The 15,582-nt window shown below is 41.5% G+C and overlaps 1 protein-coding gene across 1 annotated transcript in view; it reads right to left on the bottom strand.

The window, feature by feature from the left end:
* Nucleotides 1-10,947, bottom strand: part of PTH (parathyroid hormone) — a 97,026-nt gene extending 86,079 nt beyond the window's left edge. Inside the window, exon 1 of the mRNA XM_075333573.1 lies at nt 10,880-10,947. The gene's annotated coding sequence lies outside the window, so the exon portion shown is untranslated. The remainder of the gene's footprint in view (nt 1-10,879) is intronic.
* Between the last annotated feature and the right edge of the window lie 4,635 nt (nt 10,948-15,582).

Here is a 15,582-nt window from a genome sequence, read left to right as displayed (position 1 = left end):
ATCCTGACGATGTGGCCAGGCTACTCCCAAATGGCTTGCAGAGGCCCGCCCCTATGACTTGTCACCTCATTATTGATGGTCAGACGATGACTGGTGAGGTGTTTGTGTCGTGGCAGCCATGAGGTCATTATTGAAGTTGCGGTTCCAAATAGGACGCTAGTTATGCCACTCATGACGTGTCACTCTGCTTTTGTCTCCAGGAGGTGCATTGTGGTCCACCCTGGTTTGGGGCGGACCCAGGTTATAAAACGGGCTGGAGCCAACAAGGAGGTGCGCAGTCTTCTATTATGCTCCGAAAGAGCACACCTCCATGTGTTGAACCCATTTCGGCTTTAGGCCAGAGGTAGGCAGGGATAGGGTGTCGATGCAGGCCGCCACCACAGTTGGTAACGCAGAACGGTTAAGGCCAGCTCCTGTCCTACAAGTCCTGCCTGTGCAGCCCAGTGGCATTAACAGGCCTGCTGCTGCTGATGCGCCTGCTGTCCACAGGTGTGGCCCCAATGCACATGGTCAGCATACTGAATGGCCCCTGTGATGTTAACAGGGAGTTCCTGGGCTGGGTGGGCGTGTGGACCCTGTGACGCTAACAGGGCTCCCAGTCTCAAGATCCGAGTGGCGTCTAACTCGGTTCAGGCAACTAGTAGTTTCATAGCCACACAGATCTGTATCCTCCACCTAACCTTCCAGTTGCCAACCTCTCCTTTTCCATCTGGGAGCACGGTGGACATTGACTGCTGATGGGGATATATACCTTTCTCTTTCTTTTCTTATTAATTTTCGTTATATACCGGTAACATAGTATATACCACCTTATCCAAATCTGCCAGTCCCACCGTAACAGATGGTGTTTCTTCATCAAATGTTACTTTTGCTTAACCACCAAACCCACGGACAAAAACTTTTTTCCCCTTTCCAACACACCTGTTCCCCTTTCCACCAGCATTTGTCCTTTTTCAACTCATTTGGTATATGACCAAAAGTGCAACTCTGCAGGGACACCGTACTCAATGCCATCTCAGCACAACAGCCAGCCCTCGGTCCCTCAGATGTGGACAAGTAAAAGCCCATTTCCTCCTATCCATGACAAAGCGTTGAGATTCACTCTGTGCAGCACTGGTGTTTACTGGAAAAGCAGATCTAAGATTGCGTACCAACTTCTGCAGATACTCCTGTTTACGTGCGTCCCTTTCTATGGCAGGAATTATTTCGCCAAATTTTGTCTGTTTGGCAACCCAGTAGTTAGCATTACTTCGAATTCGTACAATCCGAGGGTCATGTTGTAGGTAGTGCAGCAAGAAGGCGCTCATGTGTCTTGTGCATCCAGGAGGACCAAGTCCTTGGTGTGTTGGTGGCAGAGAGGTGAGAATCGTGCCTCCTTCCTCTGCCCTCTCCCCCCAACCTCGCACAACCGAAATGTGAGCAAGCTCTCACTCATCTGCTGAGTCTTCCATGCCCATCGCCAGTTCGTCCTCCATTTCTTCATGGGCTCCTGCACCTTCCTCAACAATTTTTGCTGATACTATGCGCCCTTGTTAATCCCTCTCCCCCACCGTCCCTTGACTTCCGCCTTGGTGCCGCTCACCGTCTGGACCTTGTAGATATTATTATCCCTTCTGCATATGACTCCTCCTGTACTTCCTCCCCTTCCTCTTGGACCAACACCTGACTCCGAATAATGCATACAGTGTGCTCCATCTTGTAGATGACCAGAATTGTCACGCTGAGAATGGCATCGCCAGTGCTAAAGATCTTCGTCGATATTTGTAAACTGTGTAGAAGGGTGCATAGGTCCTTGATCTGACACCACTCCAGCAGCGTGATCTGCACCACCTCTGGATTAAGTTAGCCCAGGGTATACGTCATACCGTATTTCAGCAGGGCTCTGCGGTGCTGCCACAGACGCTGAAACATGTGCAGATTCAAATTTCTGCGTGTCGGAACATCGCATTTCAGGCGTTTAACCACCAGACCCTAAGACTTCAGGAGCGATGAAAGTTGTTGAGCTGCTGGGTGCGAAGGATGAAAGTGAGCACATAGCAGCGTGCCCGCTGCACAAGGCCATGTAGGCCGGGATGGTATTTTAAAAATTGCTGGAGAATCAGATTCAACATGTGAGCCATACAAGGCACGTGTGTCACATTGCCCTGACGAAGGGCCGCAGACAGGTTTGCATTATTGCCGCACACGGCTGTTAAGGCACCAACGTAGTCCACTCAATCAATTTGTACTCCGGTCGCCAGGTGACAACGTGTTCCTTTCGTGCATAGTGCTGATGATGGGAAAGGAGTCGATGCCTGGACGCAGGTTATGGTCACCCACTGGGTTGCGTTACCTTGACAGATACAGAACCACAGGCTGAATGTAGGTGGTGGGTATCTCACAGATGAAGTACCATCATTCAGCTACAACCAATGGGAAGACACCACACCCTTTTTTAGGCCCCTCCTGTCTGCAGACCACTGCCAGACAAAGCTATGAACCTCTTGTTACTGTTACCCCCAGTTCAGTTATATGAGTTTGTGTGCTTGTTACCTGACTACTTTTCCTGCTTGCTGTTTATGTACCTCGTTGGCCGATCCGCATTTCACCTCTGCTTGTTTTCTGATTAAGTCCTGGCCATCCCATTCTGTTCCTCTTCCTCAATTAATGTTTTTGACCCTGCATGACTACTATTCTCTGGAACTGCAGCCTTCCACAGGTATTGATCAACTTGGGCCCTGTGTAATTCCAAATCACTGTATAGGGGTTAAAGGGTTTCAGGGTTCTGGGTGTCCAGATTGGTGAGTGGCTTGCCTCTAGCCTATCCTTTACAGCCCATCTGAGTGTGTCGATCCAGGCAGGCGTTACACCGTGCCCTCTGCAGAAGGCCATGTAGGCCGGGATAGTGTTTTAAAAATTGCTGGACAACCAGGTTCAACACGTGAGCCATATAAGGCACGTGTGTCACATTGCCCTGAAGAAGGCTCGCAGACTGGTTTGCATCATTGGCGCACCCGACCTTCCCTGACTGCTGGTTGAGTGTAGACAACCATTGATGAAACTCGGTCTCACTCTCCAGAGCTAACCATCCACAATTCCTCAGCGGTGTCTCACATTTCCCCTACATTTCAAAGTAAACATTTGACCGCCTGATGGCCTTGAGCTCTGCTGCCAGCATAGTAAGGAGGTGTGTGGGATTCCTTGGGCGCAGTTACAAGGAAGGGTGGCCTGACCACACAGAGTTTGGGCCGAGGTGGAGGACCCACACGAGGTTAAGGAGGCAGAAGCAGTGGAGGAACTTGTACATACAGAGAAAGGATTGACACACAAGTCGTGGGGATGGCAAGACTTGTACAGCAAACCCTTCTCCATCTCTCACCATAGTTACCCAGTGCCCAGTCAGCAACATGTAACTCCCCTGTCCATGCTTACTGGTCCAAGTATCTGTGGTGAAATGCACCCTGTCACACACAGTGTTTCTCAAGGAATCGGTGAGGTTGTGTGCGACCTGCTGTGGTAGCGCGGGCACGCCTTTCTTGGAGAATGAGTGACGACTGGCCATCGGCTCTTGGGGCACTGCAATGGGCATAAGGTCTCGAAAATCCTCGGTCTCAAAAGGGTTTCTGTTGCCAACAAGTTGCAGATGATGAAACTCAACCTCTTAGGCATGTCATGCCCTTCGAAAATCATGTAAAATACAGCGAGGGGACGCCAACCACAGTCTCCCTCGTTGCCACTAATTGGGCCACACACACCCCACTTGACTGGCATCAGTTGACCCCCCTTTTGAAAAAGAAAAAGATGCTTTGCATGAAGCACTCTCAAAAATACGCGTGTCTTTCCCGTCCCCTGGATGACCCAGGGGAAGAAAAGTCCTCTGAGAGCCATGACTTGTTCATCTTGGTTCTTTTAGAAACACAGCGAGGGGACTCCAACCACAGTCTCCCTCGTTGCCACTAATTGGGCCACACACACCCCACTTGACTGGCATCAGTTGACCCCCCTTTTGAAAAAGAAAAAGATGCTTTGCATGAAGCACTCTCAAAAATACGCGTGTCTTTCACGTCCCCTGGATGACCCAGGGGAAGAAAAGTCCTCTGAGAGCCATGACTTGTTCATCTTGGTTCTTTTACAAACACAGCGAGGGGACTCCAACCACAGTCTCCCTCGTTTCCACTAATTGGGCCACACACACCCCACTTGACTGGCATCACTTGATCCCCCTTTTCAAAATGAAACAGATGCTTTGCATGAAGCACTCTCAAAAATACACGTTCCTTTCGCCTACCCTGGCTGACGCAGGGGAAGAAAAGTCCTCTGAGAGCCATGACTTGTTCATCTTGGTTCTTTTACAAACACAGCGAGGGGACTCCAACCACAGTCTCCCTCGTTTCCACTAATTGGGCCATACACACCCCACTTGACTGACATCACTTGATCCCCCTTTTCAAAATGAAACAGATGCTTTGCATGAAGCACTCTCAAAAATACGCGTGCCTTTCCCGTCCCCTGGCTGACCCAGGGGAAGAAAAGTCCTCTGAGAGCCATGTCCACATTGTCAGTGGACAGACACGTGTGCTTATCTGCCAGCAGACCCCCAGCAGCACTGAAGACAGGTTCCGAGAGAACGCTGGCTACAGGACACGACAAGATCCCCAAGGCGTACGTGGCAAGCTCAGGCAATTTATCCAGATTGGAAGCCTAAAATGAGCAGGGCTCAAGTTGCACAGTAATGGCATCGATGTTTCCTTGCATATACTCATATATCTTTGTCTCCTCCTCTTTTTCCTTGTCCAGCTCTTTTGTTTTCGCATGAGTATATGTCCTTGTCACTTTCCCATGTGTTTGTGTTGTGTTGTGAGTTGTTTATCACCTTTTGGACACCTTTGAGGGTGTTTTCTAGGTGTTTTTATGTGTTTGTGATTGCCTGCCATTGTTTCCTATGCAGTTCGAGTTCGGTTCGTCGAACGTTCGACGAACCGAACTCGAACGGGACCTCCATTCGGCGAACCGACCTCGAGCCGAACCGCGACCAATTCGCTCATCTCTAATAATGAGCGGCCCCTGAAGCAGCTTTATAGCCGTGTGAAGACTCAGTGAGTATAACGTGCCTGGTCCAATCCCCCTATCCCTTTTTCTACCATTTTAAAGCATCGGCCAGATATCCGGGAAAAATTCTGGGCCCAAACCAGGTTTGTTTTTTTTTAAACCCGGTTTGATCCGCCAATCCCGGGTATCTGCGAGTCCACCCATCACTATCCATAATCTGTAAGAATCCCTTGAGAAACAAGCTGAAATCATTTTGAGGTGGAAAATAAAAACAACAAAACTAAGATAATGTGGTTGCATAAGTGTGAATACCTTCTTATGATTGGAGATGTGGTTGTGTTTAGAATTAAAAAGTCACATTTAAATTCATGTTACATAGTTGTTAGTACATAGCTGTCATCATTTATTGTGATTCTGGTTAACTCAATATAAAGATTAACTGCCCTAGTAGGATTTCCCTGACTTTTTTTTTCTTGTAGTAGTTGTATTTTACAGCAAAAGCAATGGTCCTTAAACCACTTAAAAGACAGCAAGGAGATCTCATTATTGAAAGTTTTCAGTCAGTAGAAAGAAATGAAAAGATTTCCAAGGCATTAGATATATCATAGAACACTGTAAAGGTGGTCATTAAGAAGTGGCTTAAACTTGGCACAACAGGGACATTATGTAAAACTTGAAGCCTCTCAAAAATTGATGAAAAGACATGAAGAAAATTGGTTCAGGAAGCTGCCAAGAGGCCTGTAGCAACCTGAAAGGAGCTGCAGGAATTTCTGGCAAGTAGTGGTTGTGTACTGGATGTGAAAACAATCTCCCGAATTCTTCATTTGTCTGGCCTGTGAAGTAGGGTAGCAAGAATCGGCCTATATTTAGCACAACAGTGATATTACCTAGAACTGGATGTCTCTCATCATTTGATGAAAAGAGAAAAATAAAATTGATCTACAAGGCTGTCAAGAGGCTCACGGCAAGATTAAAGGAGCTGCAGGAATTTCTCGCAAGTACTGCATGTGACAATTATCTCCTGTATCCTTCATATGTCTTGTCAGTGGGGAAGATGGCAAGACTAAAGCCTTTTCTTACAAAGAAAAACATTCACGCTGACTATGTTTGCCAAAACCTACATCAAGTCTGCTGAAAGCATGTGGGAAACCATGTTATTGTGCGATGATTCCAAGGTTGCACTTTTTGACCATAATTCCAAACGGTATGTTTGGTTCAAAGCCAACAGTGTAGATAAGCAAAGTAATATAATTTCCACAGTGTAGTAACATTATGCTTTGAGGTTGTTTTTGTCTGCTGGAACTGGTGCTTTAGTCAAGATCAAGGGAATTATAAACATTTCCAGATATTCATTTTGCTGCAGAACCTTCATGTCTTTGCTAAAAAGATGAAGATGAAGTTCATCTTTCAGCAGGGCAACAACCCTAAGCATAGCTCCAAATTAACAAAACAATGGCTTTGCCAGAAGATAATCAAAATTTTGAATGGCCCAACCAGAACCCAGACCTGAGTCTAATCGAAAGTATGTACATTGATGGGTTGACCTGAAGAGGGTTGTATACAGGAGATGTACTCACAATCGAGCACTACTGCAAGCAAAATTGGGCGACAATTTCCAATTCTAGATATGCTATGCTGACTGACTCCTACCCAAAAAGACTGAATCCTGTCATAAATTCAAAGATTACTTAGGCAAAGTATTAGTTTAAAGACAAACTGTCACGTCAAAAATTGCTATTAACCTGCAGATATGGGGTTAATCTGCAGGTTAATAGTGTTTTAAAGCTGCCCTGAAAGCCCTGCTACCTGGAGGAAATTAACTTTTTTTCCTTCTAGTAGCCTTGGCTTTGAGCCATAGAGGCGTGATCAGAGCGACTTCAGTCACCTCTCAGTATACAGTGAGCGATGGTTGCAACCATGCCACGGCACTGACTGACAGCTGACTCTGTACAGATTCAATGCTGACCTGGCTGTCAGTCAGTGCTGGAGAGGGTTTACCACCGCTGATCAACATGTACTGAGTGGTGACTGAAACTGCTTCTACCGCGCCTCTATGACTGAAAGCCAGAGGCTGCCTGAAGGAATAAAGTTAATTTCCTCTCGATAGCCGGGCTTTCAGTGTACTTCCCAAGCAGTTTTAGAACACTATTAACCTGCAGATTAATGCCACAGCTGCATGTTAATAGCCTTTTTTAAATGATATGTTCTCTTTAAGGGAGTGCATATTTATGCAACCACATTATTTTAGTTCTTTATTTTTCCATTTCCACTCAAAGAGATTCTTTTTTTCAATTGAATTGTACATATTATAGGTAACATTAAAACTGGAAAAAGTTCTGAAATGATTCTTGTTTGTTTGTGTTTTTTACATAACAAAAACCTGACATTTCAACTAGGGTGTGTAGACTATATCCACTGTACTGCATGTTTGATTAAGAAATTACTTAACGTATTAAGAATTAGGTAAGTTCGACAAAGGGATAAAATGACACTGAAGTATTTGTCCCAGAAAATTTTAGCACTTGCACATGTTTGCTCATACACCTGTGTATTTCCTTTGTGTGTATTGAAACAACACAAAAAAATCTGAGAGAAAAAAGGCAAATTCAGAAACTGAGACAAAACCCCAAAGTTGGACCAGACAAAATTGTTGACACCTTTCCAAAACTGTGGGTAAACAACTTTGTTTCAAACATGTGATGCTCATTCAAACTCACCTGTGGCAAGTAACAGGTGCGGGTAATATGAAAATAACACATGAAAATAGATAAAAAGGGGAGAAGTTGACTCATTCTTTGCACCATGTGTCTGTGTGTGTCACACTAAACGCAGAGAACAGAAAGAGGACAAGAGAACTGTCTGAGGACTTGAGAACCAAAATTGTTGACAAATATCAACAATCTCAAGGGTACAAGTCCATCTCCAGAGATGTTGATGTTTTTTTATCCACGGTGTATAAAATAATCAAGAAATTTACAATCCATTGCACTTTAGCTAGTCTCCCTGAGTGTGGACAGCAGAGAAAAATTGATGAAAAGTTACAATCTAGGATAGTCCAAATGATGGCTAGCAGCCCCAATCAAGCACAAAGAAATTGAAGCTGTCCTGCAGGCTCAGGGTGCATTAGTGTCAGTGTGAACTATCCATCCACAATTGAATTAAATGAAACACTATGGCAGGAGACCCAGGAGGACCCCACTGCTAACACAGAGACATAAATAAGCTAGACTGCAGTTTGCCAAAATGTACCTGAATACACCAAAATCCTTCTGGGAAAGCATCTTGTGTACTGATGAGACCAAGATTGAGTTTTTTGGCAAAGTATATGATTCTACTGTTTACTGTATAGGAATACAAAGAAAAGAATACAGTACAGCCAAATATGCTGAAGGTTAAAATATGTTTTGGGGTTGTTTCGCTGCCTTGGGCACTAGGTGCCTTGACTCTGTGCATGGCATCATGAAGTATGAAGATTACCAAAGGATTTTGGGTCAAAATGTAGTGCCCAGTGTTAGAAGGCTGGGTTTATGTCCTAGGTTCAGCAGGACAATGACCCCAAACATACTTCAAGAAGCACCCAGAAATGGATGGAAACAAAGCTCTGGAGAGTTCTGAAGAGGCAGCAATGAGTCCAGATCTAAATCCAATTGAACACTTGTGGAGAGATCTTAAAATTGCTTATTGGAGGAGACATCCTTCAAATATGAGAGAATTGGAGCAGTTTGCAAAAGAAGAGTCATCCAAAATTCCAGTTGAGAAGTGAAAGAAGCTTGTTGATGGCTATACAAAGTTATTTATTCCAAAGTGGGTGCAACAATATATTAACTTGAGGTTGGCCCATTTTGCAGTATTGTGTGAAATTATTTCCAAATTGCCTTTTTCGTCTATTTTTTTTGTGTGTTGTTCCAATATACACAAAGGATATAAACATATGTATACCTAAATGTGTTATTGCAATACTTTTCTGGAAGAAATATTTCATTTTTGGGAACAATTTCAAGGCTACCAAAACGTTCGGCCATGACTATATGCTCCTGAACCACCATCTTTTTTATTAACAAAAAGATAAACCTGTCCATGCTGGGGATGCTGGAGATGGGGAAGGACTGATAATTTTTTGTAGACTATTTACTGTATAATATTTCATAACCTGATTGATGTTCTGGACCTAAAAGGTAGTATATTTTACCCTTGGGGAGAGGTTAGTTTGGTACCAGATAAATGGGAGAATGATTTATTCTGTGTAGTTTTTCTGATTCAAACACACAAAAAACCTCAACATGTTCAAATATTTCAGGTATAACATCTGTAAATAAGTTCACAGGTAAAGATATACATTTCTTCTGACACTCAGGGTTTCTCTGCTCAATACTGCCAAAGTGCCAATCATTAACTTTGTTATATTTACATAACCATGACCACAGATTTTCAAGAATGGTAAAAGAAATGGTTTCAAGATGTAGTGTAATAATAAGGAAGGACACCTCCTTTAGTGACAAACTTCACCACGCCCTGTGTCAGAGGTGTATCATCTATAGCAAGAAACTTCATAGGGAAACATAGTTTTAGTAAAGGTAAATCAAGTTGTTTTTGCCACTTTGGCATCAACAAAATCTGCAGAACGATGATTCATAACTGTCTCAAGTCACACAGATATTACTCGATAACAAAAGCAAATAGACAGCAATAGTTTTGCAGAATCATAGGAAAATACCTGTGCGTCTAGGTGCTGACGTTTCCTTAACATTAGAAGTCCCAGAAATTTCGAGCTCCCCCCTGAAGTCCCGAAAGAGGGTCAAACCCTTAGACTATCTTTTTTATTTAGAACCAAAACAAAATGTAAATTTGAAATTTTTTATCTTGCAAATGAGGAGACTCCTCCTCTACTAAAAAAAGGGAGCTCGGTTGGCGAGTGAGCCGACAGAGACCGCAAATCCTTCAGGTCATTCGACCTGTCTCTGGGTTCTAAAGATAGAAATGTTAAATGACCCCTCTCTGGGACTTCTTGTGTTAACAGTGTTTTCCTTCAGCAGGTATTTATCAGTTTGCCTAATTGGTGTTTTAAATTTGAGTTCAGGTTTTGGAATACAAAGGAAAATAATAATATCTATATATTGATAGTGGTAACAGTAGGTTGGGTGGTGGACAACTTGCTTTTGTTGTGAAGAAAATAATGGGTTGTGTAGAATTTGTATTTTCTTGTTATGTTCATCTAGTAAGACAACTGTAAAAGCCTCCATACATATTATACTAATGTCTGCAGAATATGCCAATATCTGTCGATCTGTCTGTCTATCTGTCTATCTATCCCTCTATTTATCTATCTATCTATCTATCTCTATCCTATCTATCCATCTTTCGATCTCTTCATATCTATCCATATTTATCTCATATTTATCTATCAGCCTACCCATCTATCCTGATCTAATCTAACTCATTATCTAAATCACTCATTTATCTAAATCTCTTTATATCTTTACCATCTATTAACTCAAAGTGTCTATGTCATATCTTTCAGCTATCACCATGTTTGAATATACATCCACAGATTGATAAATTATACTGCAATTCTGAAACATTGAAAACTATTACATCAATACATCACTTTTTAGTAAGAGTTATGGTTCAGTGATTAGTTTTTTCTTTTAACATTGTCTGTAATCTTTCATAATTACATAATTACATAATATACATTAAGTGACTATTTAACTGTCTCCATGCCTTTTCATTCTTGAGACCTCCAACCATATTGTAATATTTATTTCTTTAGTTATTTATGAACCTATACTTGTTTTGCCCATAGTGAAAAAAGATAATCACATTCAATGCATTGAAAAATTGCAATACTTACAGTTATAAGAAATATCAGGTCACTTTTAGAGTTTGTGAAGTCTCCGTCACGAATACACCGATAATCCTCTGGCCACTTTGAGATCAGGGAATTCCTCCCCGGCTCTTATATATGCTCAGTTGCTCACGATTCATTCAAACAATGTAACAACCATTGTGACAAAAACACTTCATTGTTGAAGGAACCAGACGCCTGTTAATTTCAAGCTTTAACGCAGGTTGTACTGTGGTCTCATGACACATGCAGTACAGACTGGAGCTGAATATGTAGATTGACAATATATATCTGTATTCTATTTAAATATGTTTCACTGCATGATTTATTTTGTTTTTGATAGGCTAAAAAGGCTGTATAGGCTAAAACAGGAAACACAACTGATTGCATTGAAGGTGGGAATACTTGAGGTAGCAATGAAAGCAAACTATTTAGATCCATTGGTGTTTTTTACACATTTTTGCAGTTTATGTTCTGTTTTTTTTTTTAAGGTGATTTTTAGGACATTGCACTGATGTGTGATTAGCTGCAAGTTAGGCCCATGAAAATACCAAATTAGTTGCAATGGACCCATGCTATTACTTTGAGACTTACAGATAGAGATGAGCGAACCTGAACAGTAAAGTTCAATGTTCGCAACAAACACCAACTGTACAAAAAAAATCAGTGTTTGAGTTTGGAGTTTGGGTGCTTTACATATGCTAATCACTGGATTGAGCAGCACTGTGCTTGGGTACGCTCGCTGCTCAGCCCAGTGCAAACATTTTGCAGTGTTTGAATGGCTCTCACTGGGAGTAAAATCAGCGTTATCGGATGTAGTGAGAACAAAAAAAAAATTCAAAAACCACACCCACTGTCCCCCAACAGTGCTCTGTTTATGGCTGGCTGCATGTGGGCGGAGAGCCGAACTGCCAATCAGTGACTTCCAATGAGGTTCAGGTCAAATCCAAGTCCCAAACTGAATTTTATTCAAAGTCCGGCTGAACCCACAGAAGACAAACTTCAATAGGTCCACTCATCTCTACGTATGGGCAATTTCCATTTTGGTTACCTAAGATTAATGGGGTAATAATTCAACTACGTTACAAAAGACATTGCCTGCACAACCAGGCAATATAGATTGAACATGAATTATACCTGATATTACATAGTTTTTCATACTCTTTCCAGTTAGTTATTTCTATTTCCATTAAAAACTATCAATGGCTATGTAATAATGATATTAAGAATGGAATGTTTTAGTTACAATTTTAAGATTTTTTTTACGAATGGTGATTGACTCAGTTGTATAGGTGCTAACTTTCTGATCTGTGGGTGTCTGAGCACTGAAACAAACACTAATCAGCAGAGAACTTTTATTCCCCTTACAAAATGGATCTGCATTTTGGGCAACTGACTGTTACCTCATTCATTCTCGATGAGGCTGCTGGAAAAAGCCAAGCTCAGCTACCCCATAATGAATGACTGCAATGCAAGTTGAGTATGTGCACTTGCCACTCCATTGTAATAGGATAAATGTTCTCTCTTCTGCCGGCAGAAAATCAATGTATCACACAGGTAGAAGAAAAGACCGGGTTTATGCCGCGCTAAAAACCACTGATGCGTGTAAATTAAAAGATTTCCTTTTTATTTGACAGTTTCTACGCGTTTCAGAGACATCGTCTCCTTCCTCAGGAAAAGAAATCATATTACAGCAAGGCCGCTTGGACCTACATATAAGGAGCAAACAGCCATGTATGCATTAAGGACTGCCCGTATGACTCAGAGCTCATGACTCAGAGCCACATCGTAAAGAAGAAAAAAAAGAGGGGGACATTTATATATAAAAAAAAGAGGGGGACATTTATATATAAAAAGGCGTCCGGGGATTTTTACTTTCTAATGCTTAGTATGCATTCTATTTCTGTAAAGGAGACATGCTTCGATAGGAAGCGAGTGCAGAGAAAAAAAGCTAGGGCGCCTGCGCGGTAGAGGTGATACAAGTTCAAGGAACCGAGGGATGACCAGAGTTCACTATCGTGGGAACCAGATACAATGCGCTTGCGCTAGACAAGCAGAAGAGGAGGTTTTGTCAATCTAGCGGCAATGAGTGCAAAGAGTGCAGAAAGACAGCAAAAAAAGTGTACCAGACACATATAGCAGTCATTTGCATGAAGAATAAGAGTATTAACGAGAGATGGAGGAACATAGGGGACAAATACAGAAACGCAATAGAAATAAATAATAAATGGTAAAACAATAAGGCTATACTTATTGTAGATATATAATGGACAGTGTCAATTTAAAAATTACTACATTAAAATTGACAATTTTAAATGTAATAAATAAATGTAATAAATAATTAATAATAAATGTAATAAATAATTAAATGCAAAACCCAAAAACAATTGACATGTCAATTGTTTTTGCCATTTGGGTTTTGCACTGCAAAGCTGAATTTTTGCCCAAATTTCTGCCACAAAAAGGCTGCAGTTTGAACTGCATAGTGCGGTCTAGAAACCCAAATTCCCATAGACTATGCCTGAAAAGCAGAACACATGCATTTTGGCATTAAACGCTGCAGTTGAAAAAGCAGGTAAAAAGCAGGTAAAAAGCAAAGTGCGGTCACACCCTTAAGGCTATATTGCCCACGGGAGCTTGTTTCTGCGGATTTTGACGCGGAAAACCTGTGGATTTTTCTGGATTTTCCAGATAAATCTGCAGGTTTTAGCATGTACAGACACTCCCCATGTTATCCTATGGATGGGACATGGGGAGTGTCTGTGTCCACGCTGCGGAAAAGTGCGGCTGCAGAACATGGTGCGGATGTCCCATAGCCACACGTAACTGCATGTCAATTATTCCTGCGGAATTACCTGCGGAAATCCCGGACCTCCGCTATGGAGATAGAGGCCGGGACGTCCGCAGGTAATTCGCATGAAAGTCCGTAGGTTTACCGCAGCTATACCGCTGGAATCCCGCAGCTAAAAATAGCTGCGGATGCCGGCGGGCAGCTGCGGGAAACATGCGGTCGTACCTGCGAATACATCGGCAGGTACGAGCGCCCGTGGGCACATAGCCTCAGGCAATTCTTGAAAATAATGGTAGCCACACAAAATACTGATATTTTGGGCACAATTTGGTCAGTTTCACTTAAGAATGTACTCACTTTTGTTGACATTGGTTTTGACATTAATGGCTGTGTGTTGAGTTATTTAAAGGGGACACCAAATGTACTCTGTTATACAAGCTGTACACTGACTACTTTACATTGTATCAAAGTGTTATATCTTCAGTGTTGTTCCATGAAAAGATTTACTCAAATATTTACAGAAATGTGATAGAGGCACTCACTTTTGTGATATACTGTATATTTTATCTATTATAATAGTGGCTCATAGTTTCTTAATAAAGCCCTTGAATAACTACTGTGTGAATATATTTGGGTTGTCTAGACTGATGTATATGGCCTTGGAGTATGCCCTAAAATAGTGTTTAACCATTTTTCTCTGCTCTGTCTCAAGATATAGCACAGCAACTCTGCTGGTGGTATAATCTAAAAGCCATAATATAATCTATATTACTTAACAAATACAATGTCCTGAAATGTACTTTAGAGTTCTATATAAATACTTAGACGCTAAGTATAATGTAACCTTCTAGTATAATCAGTGACTGTAATAGAGAACAGTAATATTTTGATTGTCCAGGCAAAGTAGTCATTAAATCTAGTTAGTAAAAACGATCCAATATTGTTTCCTGTAATTATTGCAATATTAAAGTCTTCAATTTACAACAATTTCTGCTCATTATAACTGTACATTTTGTAAACTTTGCTAATTGCCCATGGTTTAATGTGTGACTCAACTGTATGCTGAAGTGAGATTTAAGGAAGGCGCTGCAGATGCTAACATTGGTTGCTAGGATTTTTAAAACTTGGATTAAACCATTCTCATCTGCTTGGTTACAAGACGTGGATCCTGTAATTACGAAGTAAAGTTGTGTCTAAAACATTTACTTTATATTATCATTGAACGTTCATCTCCTGTGTCGAAAGTGTATTGACATAAAACAATCACTAATATTTTCTTCATTCTTTATATCAATTGAAATGGTGAATATGGAAGCTAAAAATGGAAGCCTGGAGGTGCATACTTCATCTTGCATTGTTTGCAGACTCTTATGGATCTCCCGGGCTACGCTGCTAATTTAGACATCCTATTTTCATCCACAGTACGTAATCTAATCAAATCTGGCACAATTTGCCCTTTCATTTTTATATTGTGAGTTATGTGACTATTATTAAATGTTTTAGTCACCCTGCTTAGGGGAAATGAGATTTATTAAGTAGATTGTACACAAAAAGTAAAGTTTCACTAATCAGTGAATGTGGAAGAAATTGTTGAAGAAATCCATGATGATACATGTACAGTGCCTACAAGTAGTATTCAACCCCCTGCAGATTTAGCAGGTTTACACATTCGGAATTAACTTGGCATTGTGACATTTGGACTGTAGATCAGCCTGGAAGTGTGAAATGCACTGCAGCAAAAAAGAATGTTATTTCTTTTTTTATTTTTTTTTTAAATTGTGAAAAGTTTATTCAGAGGGTCATTTATTATTCAACCCCTCAAACCACAAGAATTCTGTTTGGTTCCCCTAAAGTATTAAGAAGTATTTCAGGCACAAAGAACAATGAGCTTCACATGTTTGGATTAATTATCTCTTTT

This window comes from Anomaloglossus baeobatrachus, chromosome 2 (genome assembly GCF_048569485.1).
Source record: "Anomaloglossus baeobatrachus isolate aAnoBae1 chromosome 2, aAnoBae1.hap1, whole genome shotgun sequence".
NCBI classification, from domain to species: domain Eukaryota; kingdom Metazoa; phylum Chordata; class Amphibia; order Anura; family Aromobatidae; genus Anomaloglossus; species Anomaloglossus baeobatrachus.
Note: the sequence above shows the minus strand (reverse complement) of the source record. Positions and strands in the feature narration are given on the sequence as shown.